This window comes from Heterodontus francisci, chromosome 2 (assembly GCF_036365525.1).
Source record: "Heterodontus francisci isolate sHetFra1 chromosome 2, sHetFra1.hap1, whole genome shotgun sequence".
Taxonomy (NCBI): Eukaryota; Metazoa; Chordata; class Chondrichthyes; order Heterodontiformes; family Heterodontidae; genus Heterodontus; species Heterodontus francisci.
In genome coordinates this window covers 45,906,942-45,920,661 of record NC_090372.1, presented here as the reverse complement: position 1 = coordinate 45,920,661, position 13,720 = coordinate 45,906,942, and the positions used below count along the sequence as shown (strand labels likewise).

Below are 13,720 nucleotides of genomic sequence, written 5' to 3'. Positions count from 1 at the left end.
GATGATCCATCTCGGCCTCCTCCTGAGGTCCCCAGCATCACAGATGCCAATCTTCAAACAATCCGATTCACTCCATGTGATAGGGAAACAGGCTGAAGGCATTGGATACTGCAAAGGCTATGGGGCCCTGACAAGATTCTGCAATAGTACTGAAGACCTGAGCTCCAGAACTAGCTGCACCCCGAGCCAAGCTGTTCCAGTACAGCTACAACACTGGCATCTACCCAGCAATGTGGAAAATTGCCCAGCTATGTCCTGTGCACAAAAAGGACAAAACCAACCCGGCCAATTACCGCCCTATCAGTCTACTCTTGATCATCAGCAAAGTGATGAAAGGGGTTGTCAACAGTGCTATCAAACTACACTTAAACAGCCATAACCTGCTCACTGACGTGCAGTTTGGGTTCCGCCAGGGCCACTCAGTTCCTGACTTCATTACAGCCTTTGGTCCAAACATGGCCAAAAGAGCTGAACTCAAGAGATGAGGGGAGAGTGACTGCCCTCGACGTCAAGGCAGCGTATGACCAAGTATGGCATCAAGGAGCCCTAGCAAAACTGGAGTCAATGGGAATCAGGGGGTAAACTCTCCGCTGGTTGGAGTCATATCTAGCGCAAAGGAAGATGGTTGTGGTTGTTGGAGGTCAATCATCAGTCCAAGAACATCACTGCAGGAGTTCCTCAGGAAAGTGTCCTAGGCTCAACCATCTTCAGCTGCTTCATCAATGACCTTCCCTCCATCATAAGGTCAGAGGTGGCGATGTTCACTGATGATTGCACAATGTTCAGCACCATTCGCAACTCCTCAGATACCGAAGTAGCCCATGTCCAGATGCAGCAAGACCTGGACAACGTCCAGGCTTGCACTGATTAGTGGCAAGTAACATTCACGCCACACAAGTGCCGGGCAATGACCATCTCAAACAAGAGAGAACCTATCCATCTCCCCTTGATATTCAATGGCATTACCATCACTGAATCCCCCATTATCAACATCCTGAGCGTCACCATTGACCAGAAACTGAACTGGACCAGCCACATAAATCCTCTGGCCAAAAGAGCAGGTCGAAGGCTCGGAATCCTATGGCGAGTAACTCACATCCTGTCTCCCCAATGCCTGTCCATCATCTACAAAGCACAAGTCAGGAGTGTGATGGAATACTCACCACTTGTCTGGATGGCTGCAGCTCCAACAGCACTCAAGAAGCTCAACACCATCCAGGACAAAGCAGCCCACTTGATTGGCACCCCATTCACAAACATTTACTCCCTCCACCACCGACGCACAGAGGCGGCAGTGTGTACCATCTACAAGATGCACAGCAGCAATGCACCAAGGGTCCTTTGACAGCACCTTCCAAACCAACGACCTCTACCACCTAGAAGGACAAGGGCAGCAGATGCATAGGACCACCACCTGCAAGTTCCCCTCCAAGCCACACACCATCGTGACTAGGAACTAAATCGTCGTTCCTCACTATCGGGTCAAAATCCTGGAACTCCCTTGTTGGTGTAGCTACACCAAGGACTGCAGGAGTTCAAGAAGGCAGCTCACCAGCACCTTCTCGAGGGCAATTAGGGATGGGCAATAAATGCTGGCCTAGCCAGCGATGCCCACTTCCCATGAATGAACAAAAAAAAAAAAAATGGCCTTGGAGTATGACCTCAAGTAGAACTGGGCCGAGAACGCCTAGATGCGGACTGCACCATCTCAGCGGCAGTCATTCCAGGCACTCTTGCTGAGGCAACAGCAATTGCACAGGTGGAGTGGCAGGGGTAAAAGGTCAAATCCTGTCTTCCTGAGAGAAGTCAGCAGGTTTGTGCTCCATGGAGCCACTGCTGCTCCCCCAGGGCAGTGCCTCAGCAATCCTCGTAATCTGTTGGAGGGCAGATTACTGGATGGCTGTGATACCCTGCAAGCCCTTCTGAACACTGTAATCAGAGCATGGATGGCGGCAGTCTGTGATTCCATGGCAGTAAGCTGACTTCACATGACAGCAGTCTGAGCTTGAAAGGCAGCACTCAGACTTTGGGTGGCTGCTGCTTGTGCTGCAATGGAAGCTGCAACATCAGCCATCAGATGCTGCATCATGGTTTCATCCACAAGTGTGAGAATGGAGTTGACCACCACTTCCACATTGGAAAGGATGGGCTCCAAGCTCTGTGCAAAGCCCTGTGCTAAGTTGGTGCTGCACTCCTCCATGTTCCTTGACAGTGGCAGGCTTCCCAAAGCACCAAGCATTTTGTTGTGCATACCCATCAACAATCTTCTGTTGCCTGCCCCATCGAGGGACTCACCCGAGTCCTCTGCAGGAGAACTCATGTGCGACCTCGTTCTCCAGCAAGCTGGCAGCTGTGCTGTCCTTGCTCCCTGCCTGGACTACTGGCCACTCGTGTCCAGTTTCTCACCATCCATAGATCCCACCTCTGTGCTATGCTGTGTAACACACACACAATCAGTACCTGAGTTGGTGGCTACATGTGTGAAATCGAGTGACGGTGTGTCTTCACCATCGCTTTCTTCTTGCTGCTCCTCCACTGCCTGGTTCGGTTGCATTACTTGGGTATCTGAAAAAAGCATGGCACAAGGGTAAGGTTGTAGAGGGTGGAGGAGGGAGGGGAAAGCAAGAGCTGCATGCTTACACCAGCCGCAGCTTGTAAATCAGTAGAGAGTATGTAATGAAGGATAGGTACAGTGTAAGAAGCAGGATTGGGTATGAGGATATCGTCATTTTCGATGGTTTCAGCCACATCACTAGCCATGGCATCAGTAATGGCCACACCAATAAAGGCCAGCACTGTCTCCTCCATGGGGATTAGGACAGTCAGATGTGCCTGTTGCCCTCTAGTTAGTTCCTGCTGCCTCCAATTGTGCATCACCTTGTCCTGCAAGAGAGAGGGAAGTACATCAGCGAGTGTTGTGCAATCTGTTTGGGTGATGTGGCTACATGGTTGAATAGCTGGTAGTGTGTGCAACCTGTGAGATGTGGGTGTGACACTTGCAGCAGTGCTAAGTGTGTGAGGGTCTGGTGGAGAATATGAATGTCAAGAATGAGTCCTGACTGATAGAGAATGTTGGTAGGTGAGTGATGGTGGTGTGGTGAATTTAAGTAACGTCTGATAACGCCTGGCTCAGGTATAAAGTTAAAACATGACCCGGGCCCGACCCGACAACAGCCAACCCGAACCCGACCCGGGCCAGAGTCCTTTAATTTTTTTTTAAATGCCCGACCCAAACCCGAGCTCTTCGGGAGGGTTTAAACTAGTTTGGCAGGGGGATGGGAACCGGAGCCACAGATCAGTGGATGGGGTAGCTGTTGAACAGGCAGATACCGAGTGCAGAGAGTCTGTGAGGAAGGTTAGACAGTTGACAGGGCAAAGTTGCAGCCAGTATGATGGGTTGAAGTGTGTCTGTTTTAACGCAAGAAGTGTCAGGAATAAGGGTGATGAACTTAGAGCATGGATCAGTACTTGGAGCTACGATGTTGTGGCCATTACGGAGACGTGGATATCACAGGGGCAGGAATGGATGTTGGATGCTCCGGGGTTTAGATGTTTCAAAAGGAATAGGGAGGGAGGGAAAAGAGGTGGGGGAGTGGCATTGTTAATCAGGGATAGTATCACAGCTGCAGAAAGGGAGGTCGTCGAGGAGGGTTTGTCTACTGAGTCATTATGGGTGGAAGTCAGAAACAGGAAAGGAGCAGTCACTTTGTTGGGAGTTTTCTATAGACCCCCCAGTAGCAACAGAGACACGGAGGAACAGATTGGGAGGCAGATTTTGGAAAGGTGCAGAAGTAACAGGGTTGTTGTCATGGGTGACTTCAACTTCCCTAATATTGATTGGAACCTCCTTAGTGCAAATAGTTTGGATGGAGCAGTTTTTGTCAGGTGTGTCCAGGAAGGTTTCCTGACTCAATATGTAGATAGGCCGACTAGAGGGGAGGCTATGTTGGACTTGGTGCTTGGCAACGAACCAGGCCAGGTGGCAGATCTCTCGGTGGGAGAGCATTTCGGTGATAGTGATCACAACTCCCTGACCTTTACTATAGTCATGGAGAGGGACAGGAGCAGACGGGATGGGAAAATATTTAATTGGGGGAGGGGGAATTACAATGCTATTAGGCAGGAACTGGGGAGCATAAATTGGGAACAGATGTTCTCAGGGAAACGCACGACAGAAATGTGGAGGTTGTTTAGGGAGCACTTGCTGCGACTGCTGGATAGGTTTGTCCCGATGAGGCAGGGAAGGGATGGTAGGGTGAAGGAACATTGGATGACAAAAGATGTGGAACAACTAAACAAGAGGAAGAAGGAAGCTTACTTAAGGTTGAGGAAGCAAGGATCAGACAGGGCTCTAGAGGGTTACAAGGTAGCCAGGAAGGAACTGAAGAATGGACTTAGGAGAGCTAGAAGGGGACGTGAAAATGTCTTGGCGGGTAGGATTAAGGAAAGTCCCAAGGCGTTCTACACTTATGTGAGGAACAAGAGGATGGCCAGAGTGAGGGTAGGGCCGATCAGGGATAGTGGAGGGAACTTGTGCCTGGAGTCGGAGGAGGTAAGGGAGGTCCTAAATGAATACTTTGCTTCAGTATTCACTAGTGAGAGGGACCTGGTCGTTTGTGAGGACAGCGTGGAACAGGCTGATATGCTCGAACAGGTTGAGGTTAAGAGGGAGGATGTGCTGGAAATTTTGAATGATATGAGGACAGATAAGTCCCCGGGGCCAGACGGGATATACCCAAGGGAGGGAAGAGATTGCTGCGCCTTTGGCGATGATCTTTGCGTCTTCACTGTCCACTGGAGTAGTACCAGATGATTGGAGGGTGGCAAATGTTGTTCCCTTGTTCAAGAAAGGGAATAGGGATAACCCTGGGAATTATAGACCAGTCAGTCTTACGTCGGTAGTGGGCAAATTATTGGAGAGGATTCTGAGAGACAGGATTTATGATTATTTGGAAAAGCATGGTTTGATTAGAGACAGTCAGCATGGCTTTGTGAGGGGCAGGTCATGCCTCACAAGCCTTATTGAATTCTTTGAAGATGTGACAAAACACATTGATGAAGGAAGAAAGTGGATGTGGTGTGTATGGATTTTAGCAAGGCGTTTGATAAGGTTCCCCATGGTAGGCTCATTCAGAAAGTAAGGTGGCATGGGATTCAGGGAAAGTTGGCTGTCTGGATGCCCATAGAAGTCAGAGGGTGGTAGTAGATGGAAAAGTATTCAACATGGATCGGTGACCAGTGGTGTTCCACAAGGATCTGTTCTGGGACCTCTGCTCTTTGTGATTTTTATACATGACTTGGATGAGGAAGTGGAAGGCTGGGTTAGCAAGTTTGCCGATGACACGAAGGTTGCTGGAGTTGTGGATAGTGTGGAAGGCTGTTGTAGGTTGCAACAGGACATTGACAGGATGCAGAGCTAGGCTGAGAAGTGGCAGATGGAGTTCAACCTGGAAAAGTGTGAAGTGATTCATTTTGGAAGGTCGAATTTGAATGCAGAATACAGGCTTAAAGACAGGATTCTTGGTAGTGTGGAGGAACAGAGGAATCTTGGGGTCCATGTCCATAGATCGCTCAAAGTTGCCACCCAAGTTGATAGGGTTGTTAAGAAGGCGTATGGTGTGTTGGCTTTCATTAACAGGGGGATTGAGTTTAAGAGCCGTGAGGTTATGCTGCAGCTCTATAGGGCCCTGGTTCGACCACACTTGGAATATTGTGTTCAGTTCTGGTCGCCTCATTATCGGAAGGATGTGGAATCTTTAGAGAGGGTGCAGAGGAGATTTACCAGGATGCTGCCTGGACTGGAGGGCATGTCCTACGAAGAAAGATTGAGGGAGCTAGGGCTTTTCTCATTGGAGCGAAGAAGGATGAGAGGTGACTTGATAGAGGGGTACCAGATGATGAGAGGCATAGATAGAGTGGATAGTCAGAGACTTTTTCCCAGGGTGGAAAGGGCTATCACCAGGGGGCATAATTTTAAGGTGATTGGAGGAAGGTTTCGGGGAGATGTCAGAGGTAGGTTCTTTACACAGAGAGTGGTGGGTGCGTGGAATGCGCTGCCAGCGGTGGTAGTAGAAGCAGATACGTTAGGGGCATTTAAGCGACTCTTGGATAGGTACATGGATGATAGTAGAATGAAGGGTAGGTAGTTAGTTTGATCTTAGAGTAGGTTAAAGGTTTGGCACAGCATCGTGGGCCGAAGGGCCTGTACTGTGCTGTACTGTTCTATGTTCATGTTCTATGTAGTTGGGTTTGGTCATGTAGCCAGGCTTTACTGCAGAGTGCGGATTCCGGAGTCCAGACTGGACATTTCCCGCCTTGACGTCCAGAATGTTCATTTGAAGATTACTTCCCGGAGCAAGCCAGCACATTCAATGTCCAGCCCGACCCGACGCGAGCCCGAATACTGGACCCGGAAGAGAGACCTGACCCAAACCGAACACACGTCGTCGGGTCTGGTCGGGTAGCCACGCTTTGGTGTCGAGACTACTGGTGCAGCTAGTAGGATATGGCATTTTAAGGTCCATTCACTGACCTTGACCACTCATGAGGTCATTGAACTTCTTGTGGCACTGCATCCAAGTGTTCGGGGGCTTGACTGTTGGCATTGACTTCCATGACTGTATGCTCCCATGATCTTCTGAGCATGTGTCTGGAGGGCCTCCTGGACCCTTATGGATACAGGGTAGTATCTCTCCACCTTTCTATCTCCTCCACCAAGGTCTCCAGTGCAGCATCCAAAAATTCTGGAGCCCGCCCTATCCCATTTTTTGCCATTCTTCAATGTTCCCCAGGTCAGTCACTTCCTGAATGACTACCAGCAACTGCTCCAACAATGCAGCTCCCTTTTAAGAGGTGCAGGCTGGCTTTAAGCAGTCCAGGCTAGATTTAAATTTACAATATTGGCCAGCTGCTGATACATCCAGCCAATCAACAGCACAGTTAGCAGTGGCTTGACACTGAAATCATCGAAATAAGCAGGCAGCACAAAGCTGACGTGCTGCCTCCATTGTGATCAATGGCTAGGGTTAATCGTGCCTGTTTTCAGAGGGTATAGAATTTAGCCCCCTATGAGTACGAGGAAATGGAATTGGAGTGAAGTGTGGTGTAAGAATTATAGATGTGGAAGGAGAAGTGGGGCAGGGGAGCATTCTGAGTTGTAAGGTTGGAGGTTTGAGACAAAATTGAGAGAGTAGTATCGCTGCCTTGACAACTCTGGTGACGTCATTGAATTCCTGTCATTGCAATCATGCCCTGGGATCCAGGTTCCTTTTACTGACCTCTTCTGTGACGTCTTCCCGTCGCTGGAAAAGATGTTGCCTGGAAAGCCTTCTGTCTCCTCTTGGCCACTGCCTGAACCATGGTCTTCAAGGCAGAATTGGAAAATCTTAGTGCCCTCTCAGTACTTGCTGCTGCCATTTCTGTGTAGAACTGACTACCTGTTGACCGCAACCACAGTGTACCTTCTCTGTAAGAAGCAATTGCTGTTTAAGAGGTGTCAGAGACACCCAATATCCAACCCCCCAAACAGTCAAGTGTGCTATCCGCGTTATTCATTAGCTGCAAGCCTGACACATAATGAGCAGGCAGCATGGATATTATGGATATTGCCTGTGACAACGTTAACAGGTGCATGCAGGAAACACCCCACTAACTACATGACCATTTTTTGGCAGGATTGAATTTCTAAGCAATTTTGTTTGATGGCAGAACTAAAGGGAAGAGTTCCTATAATGCAGTGCTCAGAGTGACCTATAATATGGAGCAGGAAGAGCCTGTGAGCTGGCTGATCTCAACTGGGAAGAGTTAGTCAGGATGCTGAAGTTCAGAACAGTGAGCTTGTGGGGGGAGGTCAGTAACAACATCCACCAGATGTCCCATTCCTGAACGCTAGCCAGAGGCTCCTACTGGCAAGTGTGTGGGTGCTTAGGTCAGGTGAGGACAGTATTCAGTATCCAGGTTTGCACAGAAGGCAGCCCATGGAACCTTCCTAGCAATAGTTAGTGTTTAAGAAGGGTGGTAAGGATAATCCAGGAAATTATAGGCCGGTGAGCCTTACGTCAGTGGTAGAGAAACTATTAGAGAGGATTCTTCGGGACAGGATTTACTCCCATTTGGAAACAAACAAACTTATTAGCGAGAGACAGCATGATTTTGTGAAGGGGAGGTCGTGTCTTACTAATTTGATTGAGTTTTTTGAGGAAGTCACGAAGATGATTGATGAGGGAAGGGCAGTGGATGTTGTCTATATGGACTTTAGTAAAGCCTTTGACAAGGTCCCACATGGCAGACTGGTGCAAAAGGTGAAGTCACACGGGATCAGAGGTGAGCTGGCAAGATGGATACAGAACTGCCTCAGTCACAGAAGACAGTGGATGGGTGTTTTTCTGAATGGAGGGATGTGACTAGTGATGTTCCACAGGGATCAGTGCTGGGACCTTTGCTGTTTGTAGTATATATAAATGATTTGGAGGAAAATGTAGCTGGTCTGATTAGTAGGTTTGCGGACGACACAAAGGTTGGTGGAGTTGCGGATAATGATGAGGATTGTCAGAGGATACAGCAGGATATAGATCGGTTGGAGACTTGGGCGCAGAAATGGCAGATGGAGTTTAATCCGGACAAATGTGAGGTAAAGCATTTTGGAAGGTCTAATACAGGTGGGAGATTTTCAGTAAATGGCAGAACCCTTAGGAGTATGGACAGGCAGAGAGATCTGGGCGTACAGGTCCACAGGTCACTGAAAGTGGCAACGCAGGTGGATAAGGTAGTCAAGAAGGCATACGGCATGCTTGCCTTCATTGGTCGGGGCATAGAGTATAAAAATTGCCAAGTTATGTTGCAGCTGTACAGAACCTTAGTTAGGCCACACTTAGAATATTGCGTGCAATTCTGGTCGCCACACTACCAGAAGGACGTGGAGGCTTTGGAGAGGGTACAAAGGAGGTTTACCAGGATGTTGCCTGGTCTGGAGGGCATTAGCTACGAGGAGAGGTTGGAAAAAGTCGGATTGTTTTCACTGGAACGACGGAGGTGGAGGGGCGACATGATAGAGGTTTACAAAGTTATGAGCGGCATGGACAGAGTGGATAGTCAGAAGCTTTTTCCCAGGGTGGAAGAGTCAGTTACTAGGGGACATAGATTTAAGGTGCGAGGGGCAAAGTTTAGAGGGGATGTGCCAGGCAAGTTTTTTTACACAGAGGGTGGTGAGTGCCTGGAACTTGCTGCCAGGGGAGGTGGTGGAAGCAGATACGATAGCGACGTTTAAGAGATATCTTGACAAATATATGAATAGGATGGGAGTAGAGGGATATGGGCCCCGGAAGTGCAGAAGGTGTTAGTTTCGGCAGGCATCAAGATCGACGCAGGCTTGGAGGGCCGAATGGCCTGTTCCTGTGCTGTACTGTTCTTTGTTTTGTTTGATGAGGAGGAGAGGGGAGAAAACTGAAGGGAAAGCAGTTTTCAGAATTGAGGTTTTATATTGCAAGATCCTCAGAGCATCAGATTTAAGCAGCATTAACAGTTTGTTAATTTGGCTCAGTTAGTGGCACTCTTCTCTGAATTAGCTCCAACTCCATTACTGATGAGTACTAGACTGACACTTCAGCAATGGAAGAGTGCTGTATTGTCAGAGGTCCCGTTTACATGAGATGCTGACCTCAGGCTCCCTCGTCTGTTCAGGTGAACATAAAAAAAAATCCCATGACATTACTCAAAGAAGATTTGAAAGTTCTTCTGGTATCCTGATCAACATTCATCCCTCAACCAAATCATTAAGAACAATTTAACAGATTATTTATCTCATTTGTTGTTTGTGGGACCTTGCTGTGCATTAATTGGCTGCTGCACTTCGCTACATAATAAGTCACTACACATCAAATGTAATTCACAAACTGTGAAGCACTTTAGGCTGTTCTGAGGATGTGGCAAGCCAAGGTTTTTCCTCTTTATTAACCTATGAGAAGCAAATATGACTAGAGGAAAGTGAGACAGCTGGGGATCAATGAATGAAGTGAATCATTTTGAGGCTAAGTTTATGTATATAGTTGAAAGGGAAAAGAGATAAAAGCTGAAGAGGAATTCTTTAAGCATAGTTCCAGCTTAGGGCATTAAAGCAACAGCAATGATAGCTTACCATTCTCTTAACAATTGTTGGTTGAGTTTTGAAAAAGTCTTATATAAAAGTTTTAAAATGTGAAGATTTGTTAAACTACCCAATAGCATAATTATAGCAAATCTGGCAGAAATTTGAATTAGCAATGGACTTCAGAAATTGTCATGATAACTAGTTATATAACTGGTAATATATCAGTTGCTGGTGATGATGTCAGTCAAGGGCAGTTCCAATCACACGAGACAGTTCCCTATCTGGCACAGTTCCCGCCTTGCATCCAGCAATAATCGAGTCTTCTGTGAAGTCAGGATTTAAATTGCTAGCTCTGCCATCAATTTACTATAATTCCCAGCACCACTGCAGCCAGTATCATTCACAGAGAGGAGTGACATTTAACATGCATGGTGACCTGATATCTGCAGTATCAGGTTAAAGAGGTAAGATCATGCTGCGAATGTAGATAGGGTGCATGTTAACATGATCAGCATTCTAATCTTTCAGTGTGTTCTATAGTCCATGGTACATTTAACCAAGAAGATTGAGGTTCTATTAAATAAACACAGCCACCTCTTTATGAAGAATCATCTTTATATCTAGAGATGTTGAGGGCTGAAAATTCCCGGAGTATGATTTTCACTCACTGGTGTATGATTTTCCTGTTAATGGGCGCAACCCTGTCAAGAACTGAGTTCAGTAACAAAATAGTTTATAAAAAATGCATTTGCTTTGAGGTATTATATTGCCCCTGGGTCAAAATTCTGGAACTCACTGCCAAACAGCACTGTAGGTCACCTTCACCATACCGAGTGCAGCAATACAAGGAGAAGGCTCACCACCACTTCCTCAAGGGCAACGAAGGATGGGCACTAAATGCTGGCCTTGTCAGCAATGCCCACATCCTGAGAATGAATACAAAAATAGATTCTTGTTTAATTTCTGAATGAGTAAACTATACCATCACTGAACCAATAGTTAGATGTAATTACTACTAGCCACAGATCCAGATGTTCTGCTTCCCACTGACCTAAGAGGGTTTACAGCCTGGACAACTGACTACTAGATCCTGGCAATGAATGGATTAACATTAACTGCTACAAAATGGAGTTCAGTCTTAAATTTCTGTTAAAATTTTGAGGTTTTTTTCCTTGAATTTTTGTCAAGGAAAAGGTTCAATATATTTTTCAGTTATTTTATGAAAAAGTGGGTGGAGCTTTTGACAAAAATTAGGTGCTTTCTCCAGAATGGCAGCATTCATTTTCATGCATCAACACTTGCTGAGATGACTACGGCATTACCTCATCAAGGTAGAGATTAATGGATTATATTTTGAAGGTGTTTACCATCTATCTTGCTTTGTTAACATGCTTTACTCTAGTGATTGATGCAACTGCACACAAAAATAATCAAAAAAGCTCATGGAATTATGGCCTTTATATCAAGAGGACTAGAATACAAGGGGGTAGAAGATATGCTTAAGCTGTACAAAGCCCTGGTTAACCCACACCTGCAGTACTGTGAGCAGTTCTGGGCACCACACCTTAGGAAGGATATATTGATCCTAGAGGGAGTTCTGCGTAGGTTTACCAGAATGATATCTGGACTTCAAGAGTTCAATTACAAGGAGGAATTACACACACTCAGACTGAATAGCCTGACACTTAAACAGTTAAAGGTTGATTTGGTCAAAGTTTTCAAGATATTAAGGGAAACATGTAGGATAGAAAGAGAGAAACAATTTCCGTTCATTGGGGAGTCTAAAACCGGGGGCATAGTCTAAAAATATGAGACAGACCTTTCAGGAGTTAAATCGGGAAACAAAAGGCGGCAGAAGTTTGGAACTCTATTATGCAAATCAATTGATGCTAAATCAATTATTAAATTTAGAACTGAGGTTGATAGATATTTGTTAACCAAAGGTATAAAGGGATATGGGGGAAAGTCAGTTTATATGGGGCTGCATTTTAAGAGCCCGCCGCCGCTCTTGATGGCGGCCCGCATGCCGCAGAACTGCTGCGATCTCCTGCGTGGCAGCTCATTTAAATAGCCGGGGTGGCTCACCCCCCCTCAATCACGTGGAAGGGATGGGCTGTCCGACGCTGGCAATGGTGTCAGCTGCTTGTGTGCAGGTGCTGGCGCCATTTTTGAAGGGCAGCCAACACTGCATGTAAATTTAAATTTTTAAAGATACACTCCCCCAAAATGTATCAAATAAAATCCTAACGCCCCTTTCCCACCCACCAATAAAAATTACACTAAGTATTTGCCCTTCCCCCCCCCAAAACACTTACCTTTGAAATCTGACCATCCCCCTCCAGACTGTACAAAGTTTAAAGTTCACCCCTTCCCACCATTCCCTACACTCATGACATTTATTTGACCCAGTTCTCCCACCCACTGCACTAAAAATCTTTACTTTTCCCCCAACCAGGGGCTAAATGGCCTGCTGATGTTCCTATGTTCAAATGTATTCAAAGAAAGCATGTAATATGTTAAAGAGAATTTTTTAAAAATCTTAACATTGCTTGGGGATTTGGAAGGCAACGCACAGTATATTGGATAAAATATGAAATCAGATTCCGCAACAGAATCATTTAAATGAATAGCATGACCAGCTTTCTAATCAGGCATTTGAACATGTGACTTTTTTTATTCATTAATGGGATGTGGGCATCGCTGGCCAGCCCAGCATTTACTGCCCATCCCTAACTGCCCTTGAGAAGGTGGTGGTGAGCTGCCTTCTTGAACTGCTGCAATCCATGGGAGGTAGGTACACCCACAGTGCAGTTAGGAAAGGAGTTCCAGGAATTTGACCCAGTGACAATGAAGGAACGGCGATATAGTTCCAAGTCAGGATGGCGTGTGACTTGGAGGGGAACTTGCAGGTGGTGGTGTTCCCATGCATTTGCTGGCCTCGTCCTTCTAGTTGGTAGAGGTCGCGGGTTTGGAAGGTGAGAAGCCATGGTGAATTGCTGCAGTGCATCTTGTAGATGGTACACACTGCTGCCACTGTGCGTTGGTGGTGGAGGGAGTGAATGTTTGTAGATGGGGTGCCAATCAAGCGGGCTGCATTGTTCTGGATGCTGTCGAGCTTCTCGAGTGTTGTTGGAGCTGCAACCATTCAGGCAAGTGGAGAGTATTCCATCACACTCCTGACTAGTGCCTTGTAGATGGAGGACAGGCTTTGGGAAGTCAGGAGGTGTGTTACTCGATGCAGGATTCCTAGCCTCTTGTAGCCACGGTATTTATATGGCTACTCCAGTTCAGTTTCTGGTCAATGGTAACCCCTAAGATGTTGATAGTGGGGGATTCAGCAATTGTAATGCCATTGAATGTGAAGGGGAGATGGTTAGATTCTCTCTTGCTGGAGATGGTCATTGCCTGGCACTTGTGTGGTGCAAATGTTACTTGCCACTTATCAGCTCAAGCCTGGATATTGTCCAGGTCTTGCTGCATTTCTACACTGACTGCTTCCGTATCGGAGGAGTCACGAATGGTGCTGAACATTGTGCAATCATCAGCGAGCATCCCCACTTCTGACCTTATGATTGAAGGAAGCTCATTGATGAAGCAGCTGAACATGGTTGGGCCTCGGACACTACTCTCAAGGAA

At 46.7% G+C, this 13,720-nt stretch overlaps 1 protein-coding gene across 3 annotated transcripts in view; it reads right to left on the bottom strand.

Annotated features, from left to right (window-relative positions):
- LOC137384193 (GMP reductase 1) overlaps positions 1-13,720 on the bottom strand; it is a 152,776-nt gene that overhangs the window by 131,599 nt on the left and 7,457 nt on the right. The window contains exon 2 of one of the 3 annotated variants that reach the window (XM_068057851.1): positions 10,881-11,010. The exons of 1 other annotated variant lie outside the window; for it this stretch is intronic. The gene's annotated coding sequence lies outside the window, so the exon portion shown is untranslated. The remainder of the gene's footprint in view (positions 1-10,880; positions 11,011-13,720) is intronic. One more of the 3 variants, XM_068057860.1, reaches the window with a different exon arrangement.